This window comes from Pithys albifrons, chromosome 3, assembly GCF_047495875.1.
Source record: "Pithys albifrons albifrons isolate INPA30051 chromosome 3, PitAlb_v1, whole genome shotgun sequence".
NCBI classification, from domain to species: Eukaryota; Metazoa; Chordata; class Aves; order Passeriformes; family Thamnophilidae; genus Pithys; species Pithys albifrons.
The window spans coordinates 88748542-88764960 of NC_092460.1; the positions used below are offsets into that span (position 1 = coordinate 88748542).

At 43.1% G+C, this 16419-nt stretch overlaps 1 protein-coding gene across 4 annotated transcripts in view; it reads right to left on the reverse strand.

Moving 5' to 3' along the window:
- The window catches only part of KMT2E (lysine methyltransferase 2E (inactive)), a 58926-nt gene extending 44906 nt beyond the window's left edge, over positions 1-14020 (reverse strand). For 2 of the 4 annotated variants that reach the window (XM_071552659.1, XM_071552655.1), the window contains exon 1: positions 13688-14020. The gene's annotated coding sequence lies outside the window, so the exon portion shown is untranslated. Of the gene's footprint in view, positions 1-561; positions 652-5119; positions 5176-13687 lie in introns of those variants that run through there. The other 2 variants (XM_071552657.1, XM_071552658.1) reach the window with 2 other exon arrangements.
- Between the last annotated feature and the right edge of the window lie 2399 nt (positions 14021-16419).

A 16419-nucleotide genomic window follows, 5' to 3' on the forward strand; every position in this document is an offset into this window, starting at 1 on the left:
CTGGTATAGAGAGGAGCAGAAAAACCCAAGTACAGAGGGGTCAACTCCTAAATCAGAAGGTAAATGGGTAATCAGCTGAAGTTACATCAGTAGTTTTGAACCCAATCACAGAGGATCCAAACACTCCAAAGGAAACCCAGCACTGCTCAGGTTCTCCCAGAGGGAACTCCAGGCCTACTTAATCAGCACACCCTTCTCCTCCTTCACTTCCTTCTTGCAGGACCACCAAAATCTGTATGCAACAGATTGAGGAAACAAGCAGATGACAGGTCACCCAGACACTTGAAAAATAAGAACCTGGAAGTGCAGCCAAACTGTCCAGATGAATCCAACAAGGTTTCATAATTCCAGCTATCAATCATTCTCCCAGTGTCAAGAGTTCAGACAAATTCTCCCAATGCATTTTACATATAAGTTAGTTCTGATTTTTTTACCCCAAGAGGGTAGTTAAAAATTTTAACTACTTTTACTTGTATTTTATAGATCCAGAAACTGAGATCCCAATAGTCACATTCAAACAGAAAGTAACAACATAAATCTGATCAGAGAACTCTAACTTACCTTTATTTTTATTAAATATGAAACATTTTTCAAGCCAGAAGAAACCAAACAGTACTTGCTGCACTGTGAAAGGAACGGTCACTGGCTACACTGTCAGCTCACCTCTGCAAGACATTTAACCATTTTTGAGAAGGGAGAAGGCAGAGAAAACAGGACTAAGAGCCTCCCAGAACCCATGATGTGTGTCTAAGAATACTAAAACTCTCATCTAGATGCAGAGATGCAACTTTTCATAAAAATCAAAGAGGTGGCAGCAGCACCAGTAACGACTTATTGCCTTAATGACTAAAAAAATTCTTCAAAGAATAGTAATAGATCAAGATAATAGTATTAGTTATAATAACATTATTTATTACAATACAGTGGAGGTGTTTTGTTTGTTTTGGGTTCTTAATACACATTTACCTCTAACACCACAAAACACAAAGAGGGGAAAAAAATAATGAAAGCAGTTTTTACTGTTATTCTTCGTACCTCTGGCAGCTTTTTACACAGTGTCACTGCTACTTGTTTTTCCTTTCCCATTAATCAATTTTCAGATTCTGTTGTCATGTGACAAATACAAAAGGCAAAAAGCACATAAAGGTTACAGAAAAACATTCACTACAGAAGTTAGGATCAGAATTCAAACAAGGTGCAATGTAACATTTGTTTTCTAATTTATAAAGGGACATCAGTGAAATCATGAATGAAGCTTAAAACTAAATTATATCCCAGCTCAAATCTAAGAATTTTCCCACATATACAGAAGACTACACTGATTTCATTGCTAAGTATGTTCAAGTTCCTCACATTACTAAGCATTACAAAAATATTGAGTCTGTTACTGGTTTTATGTCTCTGAAGTTCTTCAATAACTTTTTATGCCAATTGCATCTATCAGTCACCACCCACTAACAATTACAAGATTAAAAAAACAGTTTTTACTAAGTTTAGATTTTCCAAGACCTGGGAGATTTCATCACAGAATATCTCTGCAAAGAGAATTACCAGGGCCTCCCTAAACACAGAAGTTCAGGGAGAAAAATCTAATTATAATTAGCTAGTAATTAGGCTGAGTATTTCATGAGAGGAAACAGCACTGGTTTAAGATAAATTATGATTTAGATTTTATATTGATGCATGCAACTTTACCTCAAATCCTTAGCTAATGTCACTACAGAAATATTAATATACTAACCAAAATACCATCTCTATACTCTCTCTGCTCTGTATATTCACAAGGTCCATGTACAAGATGTACATAACTACAACTGAAAAAAAAATAATCAAAACCTTCTAACCTATCTACACAACAACTATCCTTCCTTAAAAGCAAAATCATGTAGCTTTAAATACATATTAAAAACACCTAAAAGATGGAAGTGGTGGTTTACCCATATGTAGAAAATAGAGTAACTGAAATGTCTGAGAATAATTATCAGTCCTGAACACCTATAAAGCTGCAGCCTGTGTTTCCCAACATATGCAGCAATGGGCACTGCACCTCGTGTTCAAGCAGAGTTTATTTCCCCTGAGCACAAGTAGAGAAGAGGCTCTTTTGCTACACTAAGAGTACTGGTAAACACTTTGCCTCACACCCTTTAAATCCAGGCAAGAAATAAGTAACCATTTCCTGGAGCAGCATTAAGTATCAGAATACACAAAGTAGATATAAAGGCTCATTTTCACAGGATGTGCACAAATCTTAAGGGAATTAACTTAAAACAACCAACGAAATTGCTGAAACAAAGCGACTCATACAATCAATTTTCCAGGAGCACTGTCCAAGGAAGAAGAGGAAGGGTAAAAGAGTCACCAGATTTACAGATAAAAATAAATCACAGTTAAAACACAAATTATCTGCAGGACAGTCTTGAGTCAAGCAAGGCCTTTCAGTTCAGCCAGCACACAATGCTAATCTGGTTTAACTTCAAGTCAATTTGAATATAAAACCAATCTACAGTACTAAGCCCAAACCAAAACTAACTTCCACTTGTCCCCAGTAGAAAATTTATGGTACTGTGAGTCCAGGTTGGCTCCAGAGTTGCAAAGGATCACTCTGAAACTAATTACAGTGTCCCATCTCAACAGGGTCTTTCAGGCAAGATGCAAAGATTTCCAAAATACTACTGCTGCTTTCAGACCTCTGCTGATTCCTGCAGATCTCAGTGTTACCTCCTAAGACAAGTTATCTCAGGCCATAGGGACAGATGACCAAAAGGCAGTATTCTGTTCTACTGTAATTTATTACCACACCACACACCTTCTATGCCCAAGCTGCATTTATGGAGACTGTCTATACTGCATTCTTGTCCTCCCTCCCTCTGATTACCTCATATTTGCACACGTTTTGCAATCAAGAGCAAAAGCAATTCTTCTCAGGCTTTCCTTCAGATTTGCAGGCCAATGATTTTAACCCCTGGCCCTGGGAACCACCCTCGCCCACAACAAATCCCCAGAAGGGACCTGAGGAAAGCTGATACAACCATGTCCTAGCACAACCTAGGCAGGAAAAACCTAAGGAAAAATGCAGGTATCAGGTTTGTCAGAGTCCACAAACACAGGGTGAAAACTGTCCTGAACTGCCACAGACTCAACAAACAGCTTTCCTAGTTGGCTTCCCTGCCTACTTTTTTTTGGTTGGTTGGTTCTTTCCTTTTTGGTTTTTTATTTAAATGTTTTATTTTTTTTTTTAATTGGGAAGGAAAAAGAGAGGAAAACATTAAGAAGATTTTACTAAATACAAGTGTATGTTTTGCTACACTGCTGTTTCCTACCGGTGCCCTGAGCATTCATGCCTATACAGCAGCTGGGTTATTTGCAAAAACAGTTACAGAAACTGGTATTTTAATGGTATACTCCAAATATTCTTCAAACAGTGAACTACAGCATGTGTGTATGTATATGTATTCATGTATCAGCACACATATCTGGGAATAATATGCAGCATACATATAGGTAGCATAAATACACGTATAAAGTAATCAATATTTATTCACTGCTGTCTGTTTCTAAGGAGGTAACATCTTTAGACAGACCTAGAACCAGAATACATGAATAAATGACTAATCTTACCCACAGGAAGTTTTCTGTTTCCCCTGCCATGCTCCATAACTGTATAGATTTTGCTAAGAGATTAGGATGCATATCCAACTTCCAAATGTTACACCACAGCAGTTGCAGTGTGCAGGCTTAGAAACAACTGTGTCCAAATTCAGACTTTTGCTATTATTTGCTGCTTTCTATGGTAACCTAACAGATAAGTCAGCAGTTTACTTCTAATTTGTGCCGAGACAAAAAAGAAAGGCGAGTAGGAAAAACAAGACACAGTAGGCACACTCAAATATACCAATCAGGACCTATTAATATCATGCACAAGAAAATAACTTGTTCTAAAAGAAATCTGGTTTCCAACATATTTCAGAGTTTGTGCTCAAACACTCCCACTGACCTCATGTTCCCTGTATGCCCCTCACAGCAGTACCTTCCTCATCACAGTATTAACTGCTCCTGGTCTCCCTCACAAGCCCCCAGTAACTCCCTATGCTGTCACAGCAACCAACACATGGACAGCAATCACACACCCATCCAACTTCCTCCTCTCGTGCCCTGTCAGACAGCCAAAAAGCCCCCAAAATACCACTATGTGCTGGTTTGAAGTAACACACATGACAGACAATGGTTAAAGTCATTATGCTTCCTCTGCCAGCTTCTCTAAGGACACTGCTCACAGCTGCCCCCATCCTCTTTTGGATGTTCATTAAGCTTCAGGGAGCCCAGTGGTACCCTATCAAATTTCTGTTTTATTACATTACAGGTGATACTGATGCAGACCTACTGATCTTCAGACCAACTTGTTTAAGAAACACTTCTGTTATGACCAGCTACAAGGCGAGACTCCTCCTCCAACTTTGCTTTTGAAAGATCACCAATACAGAGGAAGGGCAAGCACAGTTAAGTAATGAGTTCATTAGCACAGAATAACAGAACGGCTTGGGCTGGGAGGGCCCTAAAATGTCATCCAGTTCCAACCCCACTGCCATGGGCAGGGACGACAACTGTTACATGATGATGCTCAGGACCCATCCAACCTGGCCTTCAGCACTTCCATGGATGGGGCATCCACAGCTTCTCTGGGCAGCCTGTTCTGGACTTATGAATGTCCTGAGAGACTTTACATTCAACAAAGACCTCAGTCAGGTTTGGAATGAGAACCAAACTTCATGAACTGGTCCCATGTTTGGGATCCAGAACAAAGAAATAAAAACCCCTCCTTCTCCACGGCATCCAAGACTTATGCATAAAACCCGTGAGTTTCTATCATGTCAGTACCAACCCTTCAGTACCTGGGTCATTGCATGAATCACAGAGACTCCAGTCAGAGCAAAGCAAGCTGCTCTTTAGGTATAACCCTAGAGTCAGTCTGCCAGTTCAGCCCAGTTTCTGCCCTACAGAAAAGCTGGTTTCCACTGGATGCAGGCTGCCTTCCCTTCACTGTCTGGTCCAGCAGCGCTGCTTTTGTGCATTCTGATGATGGGAAGCCTTGTCCCTTAAAACATGGAAAACTTGCCCTTACCTCTTCTCTCTCTTCACTCCTTTTCTTCTCTCAGTGGAAGTGAGACAAATATGGGACTAGGAAGAGAAAAAGAGTAAGTGGTAGAAAGGAAATAAAGGTAAAAGCAGTTACAGAAAGAGTAAGAATTAGTTTATGGAACAGAAATGTACCAAGAAGTAGCAAACAGAGATATACAAATACCATGCTTAGAGATTTTAGACTTTGTATTTACAGAACTCAATGCCCAAGATCAAAAATTAACTGCCAGTTAATGCCTCTAAGTTTACTAAACACCTGCTGTACTTCTTAAAATAAACCATACATACGAAGGCCTATCTATTCAAAAATCATCAATTATTTGAGCTGAAGAGCCAAGGCATTGTAAAGAACAAAACAAGTGCAGCACATGAAGAAGAGTGAAAGATTACTCTGTGTTAGCAATATTGTTTATTGTTTACAGAAGCACATATTAGCTACCTATCATTAGCATGCCACAGTATATAACTGAGACATGTAAAACTGGTTTAAGGAAAAATTCAAAGGTTAAAGACAACAAGTATAGTTGTTTCCCAGTAAAAGGATCTTGACTTTAAATCATTCTCTGTGTCACCTGTTTTACTGCAAACATTTATTTCTTCATCTACCACAAAATGATAAAAAGCTGGTGATTAAACTTGGACAAAATGCCTGTATGTGACTTACCAATTACTCTACAAGAACACATTTACAGGTGTTACCTTAATCTATTATTCCAGACAACATCCTACAATATAAAGGACTTCTGCAAGTATGCACAGTCCACATTCTGTAAGAATACTCTAACTCTTGCCTACAACGATAAGGGCTGAGTATATTTATTTTTTATTAAATAAAACAGTATACCTCCTGGTGATTCCATCACTGGAAGCATTCAGTCACCAACATTCCTCCACTAAGTACAGTTTTTGGAGTGGAAAAACATGTGACCAAAAATACATATCAGGATTACCTTCAAAAATCTAAATATTTTGCTGGTTTCATGATATTGAATAAATAAACTAATTAATTAATTTTGTCTATGTTGCTTAGCAAGATGTGGGAGTCTACTGTAATTATTAGCTACCTACTACAGAAGAAGTAAATTATTTTGACTTAGTTCAAGTCTGACATTTCAGATAAGCATATTTCTGTTTTGACATGTTTTCACTTCAGGAGATTCCAAAGTTTTTTCAGTGGCATCTGATTTACATGAAAACAGCACTTCTACTTCTACTCCTGGAAGCGATTTGCAGACACTCACCTAATTGCTACACTCACACCTAGAAATCTAAACACAAGCAAGAAAGTCACACTCTTTCAAACACAAACTTTTCATTCTTTCTAACTCTCTTGAGTGACTCTAACCAAAGTTCAACTTGGACTGTAATTTTTGGTAACAACTTGGCAGTATTTCAATGTTCTTCACAAAAATTTGGGGAGGAAACTGGAAAGAAGTAATGAGGGAACATATTGGGAGGGACTATAAAATGTTCAAGAACAGACAAAAAATATTGAAGAAGTGTAAGATCAAACGATCTTTCCTATTTTCAAGAAAAGAAAACTCCATTTATTCCCAATTGCAATTACCTTGCAAAATTGTATTATTTGGGCTAAGTAATTTTAGATTCCATGCATTTTAACTTTATAGGTTTGTTTTCAATGGAGATTTCAATATGTATTTTTAAATTAAATACAGATATGAAATACATAGTCTCTGAATAAGCATAAAGAATTCCACCCAGCAATGGAAGCTCAATGCACAGCTTTTGATTTTCAATACTACTGCCTCACAGAAGGGGACAAAAAGATTTGGCATTTGCTTTTGTCTTTCAGCACAAAAGATGTGGTTGGAAAGACAGTAGAGATCAAACATTAAAAAACCAACACAGTCATTCATAAAAATCCTGCCTAATGATATTAAACAGTCACATCAAGCATTCCTAATCTAAGCAAAAGAGAAAAGAAAATAATTAGCTGAATTACATGGCAAGACATCTGAAGGAGGAACTGTACCCTTATAACCAGTAACTACTGCATTGTTTATCAATTATATATAAAGTAATCACATTTCTTTCATAGTTCTACAATGATAGGCTTGGAAACCAAATGAGAGGTGTAATCTCTCTGTACCTTCCTCAAAAACTGTAAATAAGTTGTAATTCCTAAGTTTTCAGTTTAACTAAAACCAACTAAAAACATTCTGTATTGGAGAAGTTTCTTTAAAACAACAGTTAAAACAGGATTAACCGTCTAGACATGGAATATCATCTGTCTTGTGATAGGGTTTTAAACAAACCCCATTATAACCATTATAATTAGGAGTTTGTTCCCTTTGTCTACTCAATGCACACCAAGAGCATAACTATTAAAAAGTATCTTTAGCCCTCCTCAAGTTAGAAGAGTTAAAGAGTAATGAACATCAAACCAATTTAAATATTAAGAGTTCCTCGGGGCAAAAGATCCAGATCTACCATCCTGTACACCATTTTCAATTCTCAACCAGTAAATTAAAGCTGTTTCATCAGTTTCTATGACTAATTACATAACACTGTCCTGCACAACATCCTGGTCCCTGAACTGGAGCGTCCCGAACAGGACGGATGGACCATCTGGTGGACAAGGAACTGGCAGGATGGTTGCGCTCTTAAGAGCTGTCAACAGCTCGCTGTCCAAGTGGAGACCATGGATGAGAGGCATTCCAGCATTCCTCAGGAACTGGTATTTGGACTGCTGCTGTTTAAATCTGTCGGCAAAACGGACTGAGTGCACCCCCAGCAAATCTGTTGACATGAAGCTCTTTGGTATGGCCAAGATGTGGGAGGGGAGGGACATCACCCAGACGGACCCTGACAGGCCTCAGAGTAACGCTGGCCTCTGTGAACCTCGTGAAGTTCAACAGCCAAGTGCAAGGGGCTGAACCAGCGTCAGGGCAGCCTCAAACCTGAGCACAGGCTGAGCAGAGCACTGATCACAAACAAACAGCTCCAGGGACAGAGACTTGGGGGTGCTGGTTGAGGAGAACCACAGAATGACCCAGCAATGTGCACCTGCAGCCTCAGCAAGCCAAATGTGTCCTGGGCTGCACCAAGCGCGGTGTGGGCAGCAGGTGAGGGAGAGGATCCTGCCCTTCTGCTCCACCCTCGTGAGAACCCACCATGTCCAGCTCTGGGACTGCAATGCAAGAAAGAAGGGGGCTTTCTAGAGCAGATCCAGAGGAGGCTGCAAAGATGATCCAGCGGCCTCAGCACCAATCCTTTCAAGACAGCCTGGGAGAACAGGGTCTGTTCAGCCAGAAAAGGCTCTGGGAAGACCTCAATGCAGCCTTTCAGTACTTATAAAGGGGGCTTATGGAAAAAGACGGAGAGTGACTTTTAACACGTGTAGACAGTGACAGGACAAGGGGGAACATCTTTAAACCAAAAAAAATGAGATACTTAGATGTCAGGAAAAAATTCCGTACTGTGAGGGTGCTGAGGTACTTGAACAGGTTGCCCACAGAAGTTGTGGATATCCCGTTTCTGGAAGTGTTCAAAGACAGGTTGGATGGAGCGTTCAGAAACCTGGTCTAGTGAAATGTGTCCCTATCCATGGCAAGGGAGTTGGAATTTGATTTTGAAGGTCCCTTCTAACTCACACCATTCTATGATAAGGGGACCAACAACAGATTATAGATCTCCCTTCTTAAGTACAATAATGTCATTAAAATCTTGTCTTATCATCTCGTCTTTGAACTTGATGGCAATTTATTTCAGTGATGAAGATATAAAAGTGAATGATTACCTAAATTATGATGCCATAAACCCCACAAAACTCAACTAGAAATGAGAATAAAATAAAAAACCCTTTCTTAGCCTGAGCCCACAGTACGAAATTTTAGTATCTAGACTAAAAAAGTGTTAACTTAAAACTAAACTGTAAAACTAGGAACAATACTATTTTGGCAAGTGCCTGATCTGCAAAACTGCTGGGCCCTTCTTAGTCTCACCCAAGGTTTGACAACACAGCACCACCATCCAAGCACTGTATGAGCCATCCCATGAAAGGAGACAGCACTCCTGCAATACAATATGCAAAACTAACACATTCCACTTGGACGAGATGCAATCTGTGCTACCACAATATATTCTTCACTTGCATTGTAGACACACATCACTTGAATGGACACTGTGATGTACCACAGGTCTTACCAATGTTTTAATTTTAAAAAATAAGAAAACATTGAAGTTAGGCATGTTAAAAAAAATGCACTTTGTGCAATAAAACTGTGTTCAAAGGCTCACAGATAACCTTAATTATTAAAATTTTCTAACCACCATCAGAGCTTAAAATCTTACCCATTTCATTAATACATTAAAATTTGCAAAAGGAAATAATCTCAGTATCTCCTAATGGGTATATGAGATCTTGAAAAGGTTTCTTTTAAGTAAGTTGTTTGTTATGCCTCAAAGGTAACAACAGTTTTTCTTTGAACACAACAGTTGAAGGTTTTTCTGTAGCACGAAGGTCATGAGCAGAATTTTGGATCCTCAAACGTATTAGACCAACTTCTGTGGGTACAATTCTTTGGTTACTAAGAAAATGTGAACACTGAAGTAGATAGAAATATTCATCTTTCAATATGCAAAAGCCCATTATAATTACCATTCTAAATAACTCAGAATTTGGAAGAATTAAAAGTGAGGATTTTTTCCTTAATCCATATTCTACATCTGCTGAAACTTTTTTTTTCCCCAGAGATGCCTGAAGTTTGATTCTTAACAATAAATCAAAACTACTGTTTGGGCAGTGGAAACAAACACTGTACCTGTTCAAAATTGTCCAACAAAATTCGCTTTTCAGAGATTCACAAATGCTCACTTGCATGGAAGTCACAAGGACAATAACATACATTCACTCCTTTAGGATCTCTCCAGAAGTCTGAATTGAGCTCTATTTTACATCTTAACTCATCTACATCCCTCCCACTAAATTTTGTTAAAATGTCACATGACAACGGCAAAATACTTTCATTAAGCCTTCATTTAAATTAATCTAGTTAAAACAATACTACAATTCCACAATTACATGCAGTCCCTAAATCAGTCCCACAAATAGTCCTTACTAAAACTAGGATTAGCTTGCACGCAAAATTCAGACTGTCCTTAAATCAAACCAAGAACAGAAGTGAAGAAACACCACAGTTTTTAGTGTCACACCGATTTCTGTTGCTTTCTAACAGAATATTAACAGTGGTGTGTGCTGAAACTGTCCAAGAGAAAATTTGGAGTTGCATTTACCTCAAAGTAACCTGAAGAGGTTACTTAGTCCTAAGAGAAACTTTCCCTAGATTTAGTCTGAAGAATGAATATTATTTCCCCTCTGGAATTTCCCATACAGCAAAAAAAGCTCATCCAAAAGACCAAACGACAGTTAAGCAAACTTTTCCTTCAGATATGAAAAGCTTCAAGATACATAAATGGTTTCATAACTCCAGTCTGTGTTGCTGCATTTGTAACACAATGTTTGTGAAACAGAAATGCATCTTGAATAAACAGAAATTCAGATTTCAAACCTTCCCTCTTTCAGTAAGTCTGCATTAGTTCTGTGGGCAGGCTATGCCATTCTTTATGAATGTACACACAGAAACATCAATAGAGTACAAAAATAAAGCTAGAATTTGATCTGTAGTGTTGTCTCCTTAAAACAAATCGCAGATCTGTTTTTACAAATGAAGAAACTGAGTCACAAAGGCAAACTGACTCATTAAAACTCACAGGAAAACTCTGAAGATCTCTCTAAATTCCCAAGAGGTTTTCAGTGCAAAAAATTTGGCAATTTATAAAAGAAATTGTAAAATCCGAAAATTAGTATTTTTGAGTTTATTTCATTACTCCCCCAACACTTTTTGTAGAGTGTACAGAATTATTTTGATTGTGAATCAGATGTCTGCTTGAGGACATGACTGAGGCCATGAAGAGCTCCAGAGCTGTACAGCCCTCTAAGTCACAGTGTCAGAAAAAAAAAAAATCAAGAACCGGAGCTTTCAACCTGGGGAGAGGAAAGAAAAAGCCAAAATGTTTCTGTAAAGGCCCATACACTTCACACTCTTTTTCATGTACTATTAAATAAGCAGAGTAAGAAATGGTTTATGAAAAAAAATTTAAATCTTTATAAATAAAGATAATGGGAGCATGCATTACTGGAGAACTAACAAAATCACTCAGCCTTTGGCCTCAGAACACGCTAAAGGCAGCATTAACACACCCTACAAGTCTGTCTTACTGTTCAACTTCAGGTACACTTTAAACCACCCATCAGTGCTTATAAACGGTATCTAAATTAAAATTCTTCAGAGACTGAAGAACGTCACTACAATGCCTCATTTGTGACTGCTTAAATCCAGAAGGTTCTGAAGCTATACTGGAAGAGGAATTCATATCTCATTAAATTAAGGATGAGATTAAAGATGGGAATTAAAAAAAGAGTGGAAAATTATTTTTGTTATTGCTCTTTAAACAAACAGTTGCAGCCTCCATAGTATGTATCAGAGTACACTACACCAACTACCAAATAATAAACCCTTGTGACCTCCCTTCCCCCCACTCAAACATATTTATAGTGGTGATACTAAAAGGTTCATATTTCATTTAGGAAAAAAATTAGAGGTTATGAACTGCACCTTCCCTCAATATCTGTAGGTGCATTACCACATATATAATTTATACAGCAATATACAAAATAAATTGAAGAAAAAAAACGTACTGCCAAGACTGCATGGTAGCAGAAGAAATTCCACGTCTTAATAAGTAACAATAATCTCGCATTCATTATTCTTTTAAGTTCATTCTGTGTTCTTAAACTAAGAATATATGGAATTACTGCACTGATGTCCAGCGAAGGTAATTCCTGGAAGGTGAAATGACGTTCACAAATGTGCTTCCACAAAGAATTTAGCTGACTGTCTTAGGGATCTTAATCCACTACTTCTGTTGATAAATATGACTGATTTTATGGCGTTAATAGGATGGACATGTGTCCGTGTACACGTACAGTGCCTACCACAAACGCAGGCGCTTTTCCAAATTATTAACCCGACTGACATATTCCCTTACAGCGATACACACACACCCCTCGAAGGAGCTGCCGAGTCTGTTCCCTCTGCCCACCCCCTTCTCCCCGAACACAGTGGTCTCGTTCACTTGCCTTTCACACACATAACCAATAAAATTAATCAGCTGGAACACAGCATTTTTAAATCCTGGTAAAGTCAAGAAATGTTTTGTACGTTATTTGAAGGGAATAGCCTTTTCATTTAGACACGGTAAGACTCTAATATGCTGCAGACAAACGCACTGCATGGGGTGTGGAGGACCCGAGCTGATTAGATTACCACAACATCAGCCTGAGGCCGCCATTTTTAGAATCTCTAAAGGACAAAAGAGGGAAATTAAAAAATTTGCCCCACATTTTTTTAAAAGTAACTTTAAAAGTACAGTGATGATAATCAATTAATCACGTATGGTAACTACAGCCATGGATATCTCTTTCTTTTCACTGATCTGAGCCCTGAGTAACAAAATCGCTTCATTATTTTTCTTTTAAGGTACTGTAAATAAACAGACTAAAACGTTCCTAAATCGAGATGCAGCTCTGAACTTCTGCTTTCGACGACACGTAGTATGGACCATTTTAGGGGACCTCAGGGCTTTCAAACACCGCGCATTCCCTAATGGCCGAGTGTGGGGGAATACAGAACCTTTATAATCAGGCTTGTATTATGTTTCTCTACCCTATTTAGTACCACACAGTGAACCGTTTGTTTCTCCTCCCCTATGCCTGCAGCAATGGGGTCTAACCCACCAACACTTATCGCTTCAAGAAAGAGACTGAAATAAGCCACCCAGGGAACACGAACACCGGCTGCAGAAACTGAGGCAAGAAAGGGATGCACCGGTGTAACTACTTACAGCCAGGAGAAAGGGGGTGGGGAGAATGATCCCCTTTTAAATTGGCACAGAAACTCCTGGGGACTGCTCTCCCTCTGCCCAGGTTACACCACGAAGCGGAGATACGGGCAGGGGAGGCGGGGGTGGGCAAGGCAGGGAGATTAGGCCTATACGAGCCATTTTAGTACCACAAAGCGAAAATATACAGGATGGAGGAAAAGAATAGGCTTCCCCAAGCTTCGTAAAACTCAATACGCAGTCCCAGTAAGGCACAAACCCGTTCTGAAATCTGCTAGCCCAAGGAAGTCTATGTTGTCACATAATAGCTCCTTTTGGCTCATTTTCCAGGCATAATGCATAAATCTGGAGTAACTGCCAAAAAATTTTCCTCAGCTCCTCCAGTTACAGTAACCCGCCATATTCACAAGATATAGCGACAGCCTGCCATTTTTTAACCAAACCCCACAAAAGGAAAAGCAAATTCAAGGCAACTTAAACAGAAATTAAGCACATTTCAGGGTGGGAAGGAGTAATACTCGCACCGAGGGTAATGAGACGTTCCCGTCGCATTTCATTCCCCTTTTGCCACCTCCCCCTCCCCCAAAGCACCCACAGCAGAATATGCTAGTAATAACCAAAGACTCACCTGTAATGGTCACAGGCCAGGCAGCAGGACCCCTCACCTGAGCCCCTTCTCTATCCCAACCAAAACAATGCAACAACCCCACTGCGGATATCCCTACCCTAGGCAGGACTCAGCCCTCAGCAGGCTCTAATAAAAGAAAGACAAGGGAAAGAGGAGACCCCCCCTCCCCCCAAACCTAGCTCGGTGCGCAGAACCCTGCAGGGACCAGCTCAGAAGCGCCCTTGCCCTGGGACCTGTGTACAAACCCTGCTGCTGCCGCCGCTGCTCCCGTGCCTCCCTCCCTCCAGCCTCCTACGCTCCCTTCTATGTCACTGCCTCTCTCTGGGAAAATGGCGTCCGCTCTCCCCTCCCTCCCCCTGCACGGGGCTCACCCGCCCCGCCTGACAGGGGCAGGGTTACCAAGGCGAAGCCAAACAGCCGCCATTTTGCTTACGGGCTGGGCGCGCAGCCCGCGCCCGCCGAGCCCTCAGTGTCCATTTTGCAACACGCTGAACGGCTCGGGGCTCTGGGCGCGGCCGCAGCACCAGACTGCGCCGGGGCCTGGGCAGAGGGCCGTGAGGAGGGGAGCGGGGCGGCGGAGGAGGGGTGGCTGCGGCGGGGGCGATCCGCAGCCCCGGCGGCGCAGCCCGCGCGGGAGGGGCGGGGGCTCCGTCCCGGCCTCTCGTGGGCCCAGCCCGGGCGGCAGCGCCGATGTCTGAGTCAAAGCCGCATCCTCCGAGCAACAAACGCCAAAACTCCCTCGGCTGCTCTCCCCTCCCTGACCTCCGGCTTCTGCCTCACGACCGTCGATGCTCTCGGCGTACATGTTCTTTATGAACCTCAAACTGAGCACGTTTTGGCCACAAGCTGCGCGAAAAGCCGGACAGAGCGGCCGGATCTCACACACGCAGAGGAACTCACTGAGGGCGGGGAAGAGGGGGGCGAGAAGCGAGCGGGAGCTTTGGCCGAGACCTGCTCAGGAGGTTCTGACTGAATCTCTCCTCTCAGTAAGATACTCGAGACTGAGAATCTTCCCCGCAGCGTTTAGGACTCATGTATAAGGCAAGTGGGAGAGATCTTCTTTCCTTAAAGCGAGTGGGACAGTGCAAGGCGTTTCTTTTCTGCGGGGAACAGGACGAGCGAAGGAGCCTCGTTTGCCCTGTCGGCATCAGCGCTCGGGGAGCAGGAATAGCGTGTTTCCACCCGGACGAGAGGGCACTGGCAAAGCCAGGAGCTGGCTTAGCGTTTCGGGGCAGACACAGCCTCTGCCTTTGTACCCAGCCCTTCTTCCTGCCACGGTATCTCCTCCCAGCTGCCCGCGCTCCGCGCACGCCGCCCTGTCTCCCTGCCCGGCCTCAGCCCCTCCAGCGATGCGGCTGATTGAGGGAGGGGAGGCGGCGGCTGGGGTTTCGTTCGACGCCCACCAGGGGCTGAGCGAGCCTCCTTCAGTGCGCAAACTCGGGGCACCAGATAAAAGCTGGGCTGGCAGCTCTTACCCTGCCTCGATGGAGCCGCAACATTCGGGTGACTGGAGAAGCAGTTAGCAGCAGCGCCATAGACTAGCGTCCCCCCACACCTTGAGCACAGAGAGTTTGGGGCTCTAAACAGCTGCTGCTGCGGCAGGAGGGAGCCGAGGTGAAGGGATCTGCTAGCTGGTTGGACGCAGAGGAGGCGGCTGTAATGGGGCATTAAGTCTAAGGGAGGAGGGGGGGTGATTAAACGTCTTGTGATCATGGCGGAGTCTATGGGTATTTTTTCCTGTCTAACTCTTCTGTGCGTGTGTTTCTTGTTTCTTTCTCTCTCTCTCTCTCTCCTTAGGGCGCTTGGCTGGGGCTGCTCGCTCGGGTTCTGCCTGTTGCGCGAAATGGCGGCTGGCGTCTTGGTGGGTTTGGTTGTCGGTTTTTTGTGTAGGGTTGTTTTTTTTTTTCCCTTCCCCTCCTATTCCCCTCCCCACACTTGAGCCTTGGCTGCGGCTCCGCAGCGAACCGCGGCGGAGCCCGAGTCAGGAGGGGGGCGGGGGCGGCGCGGCAGCCAATGGCCGGGCCGGCCGGGGTGGCCCGGCGCGCCCTGATTGGCTGGCGGTGACATCATCCTGCAGCAGGGGCAGCCGCAGCTGGGCAGGGTTGGGAGCTGCCGGGGGAGGCGAAGGGAGAAAACGGGCGCCATGATCCCAGCGCCAGGGAAGACTCCGCGGGCAGGGCGTCCCCGAAGAGCTGGTGAAAAGGAAGGGAGGACCAGGCCTGGGTTTCTTCCCAAACAGTGCCGGGGCTGTGCGGAGAGGAGCGGGGGAAGAGCGAGAGGGGAGCAACTCCTGCCTGCCTTTGTAACTGCGTCAGTACAAGATGGCGCAGGGTGTCCCTGGAGAGGGAAGGGAGTTGCACGTCCGCCGGAGGTCATGTGACCGCGTTGCATTCCTGTGGGGTTTGGCTGCGGACCAAGCTGGCTCAGGCGGCGGCGGCTGCTGGGACAGCCCGGGCTTCCCTCCCCTTCCTCCCGCACAATGCCGTGGGTCCCGCGCTGGGTCCCATCCCCCACCAGCCTTGTGCACGAGGGTGTAGCTGCTGCCGAGGAAGGTTCTCGCTTCTCTACTTGTTCTCCACCCACCTCCAGGGTGTAGCTGCTCTCGGGGGAAGCTTTCCATTCCTCCCCCTCTCTGCGCAAGGCTTTACCCACCGCCAGGGAAAGTTCCCCCCGGGGCCTGCTGGCTCCGCCCGAGCGTGGGAGCCGAGGGAGCTCACGGGAGCGCCGCCCGC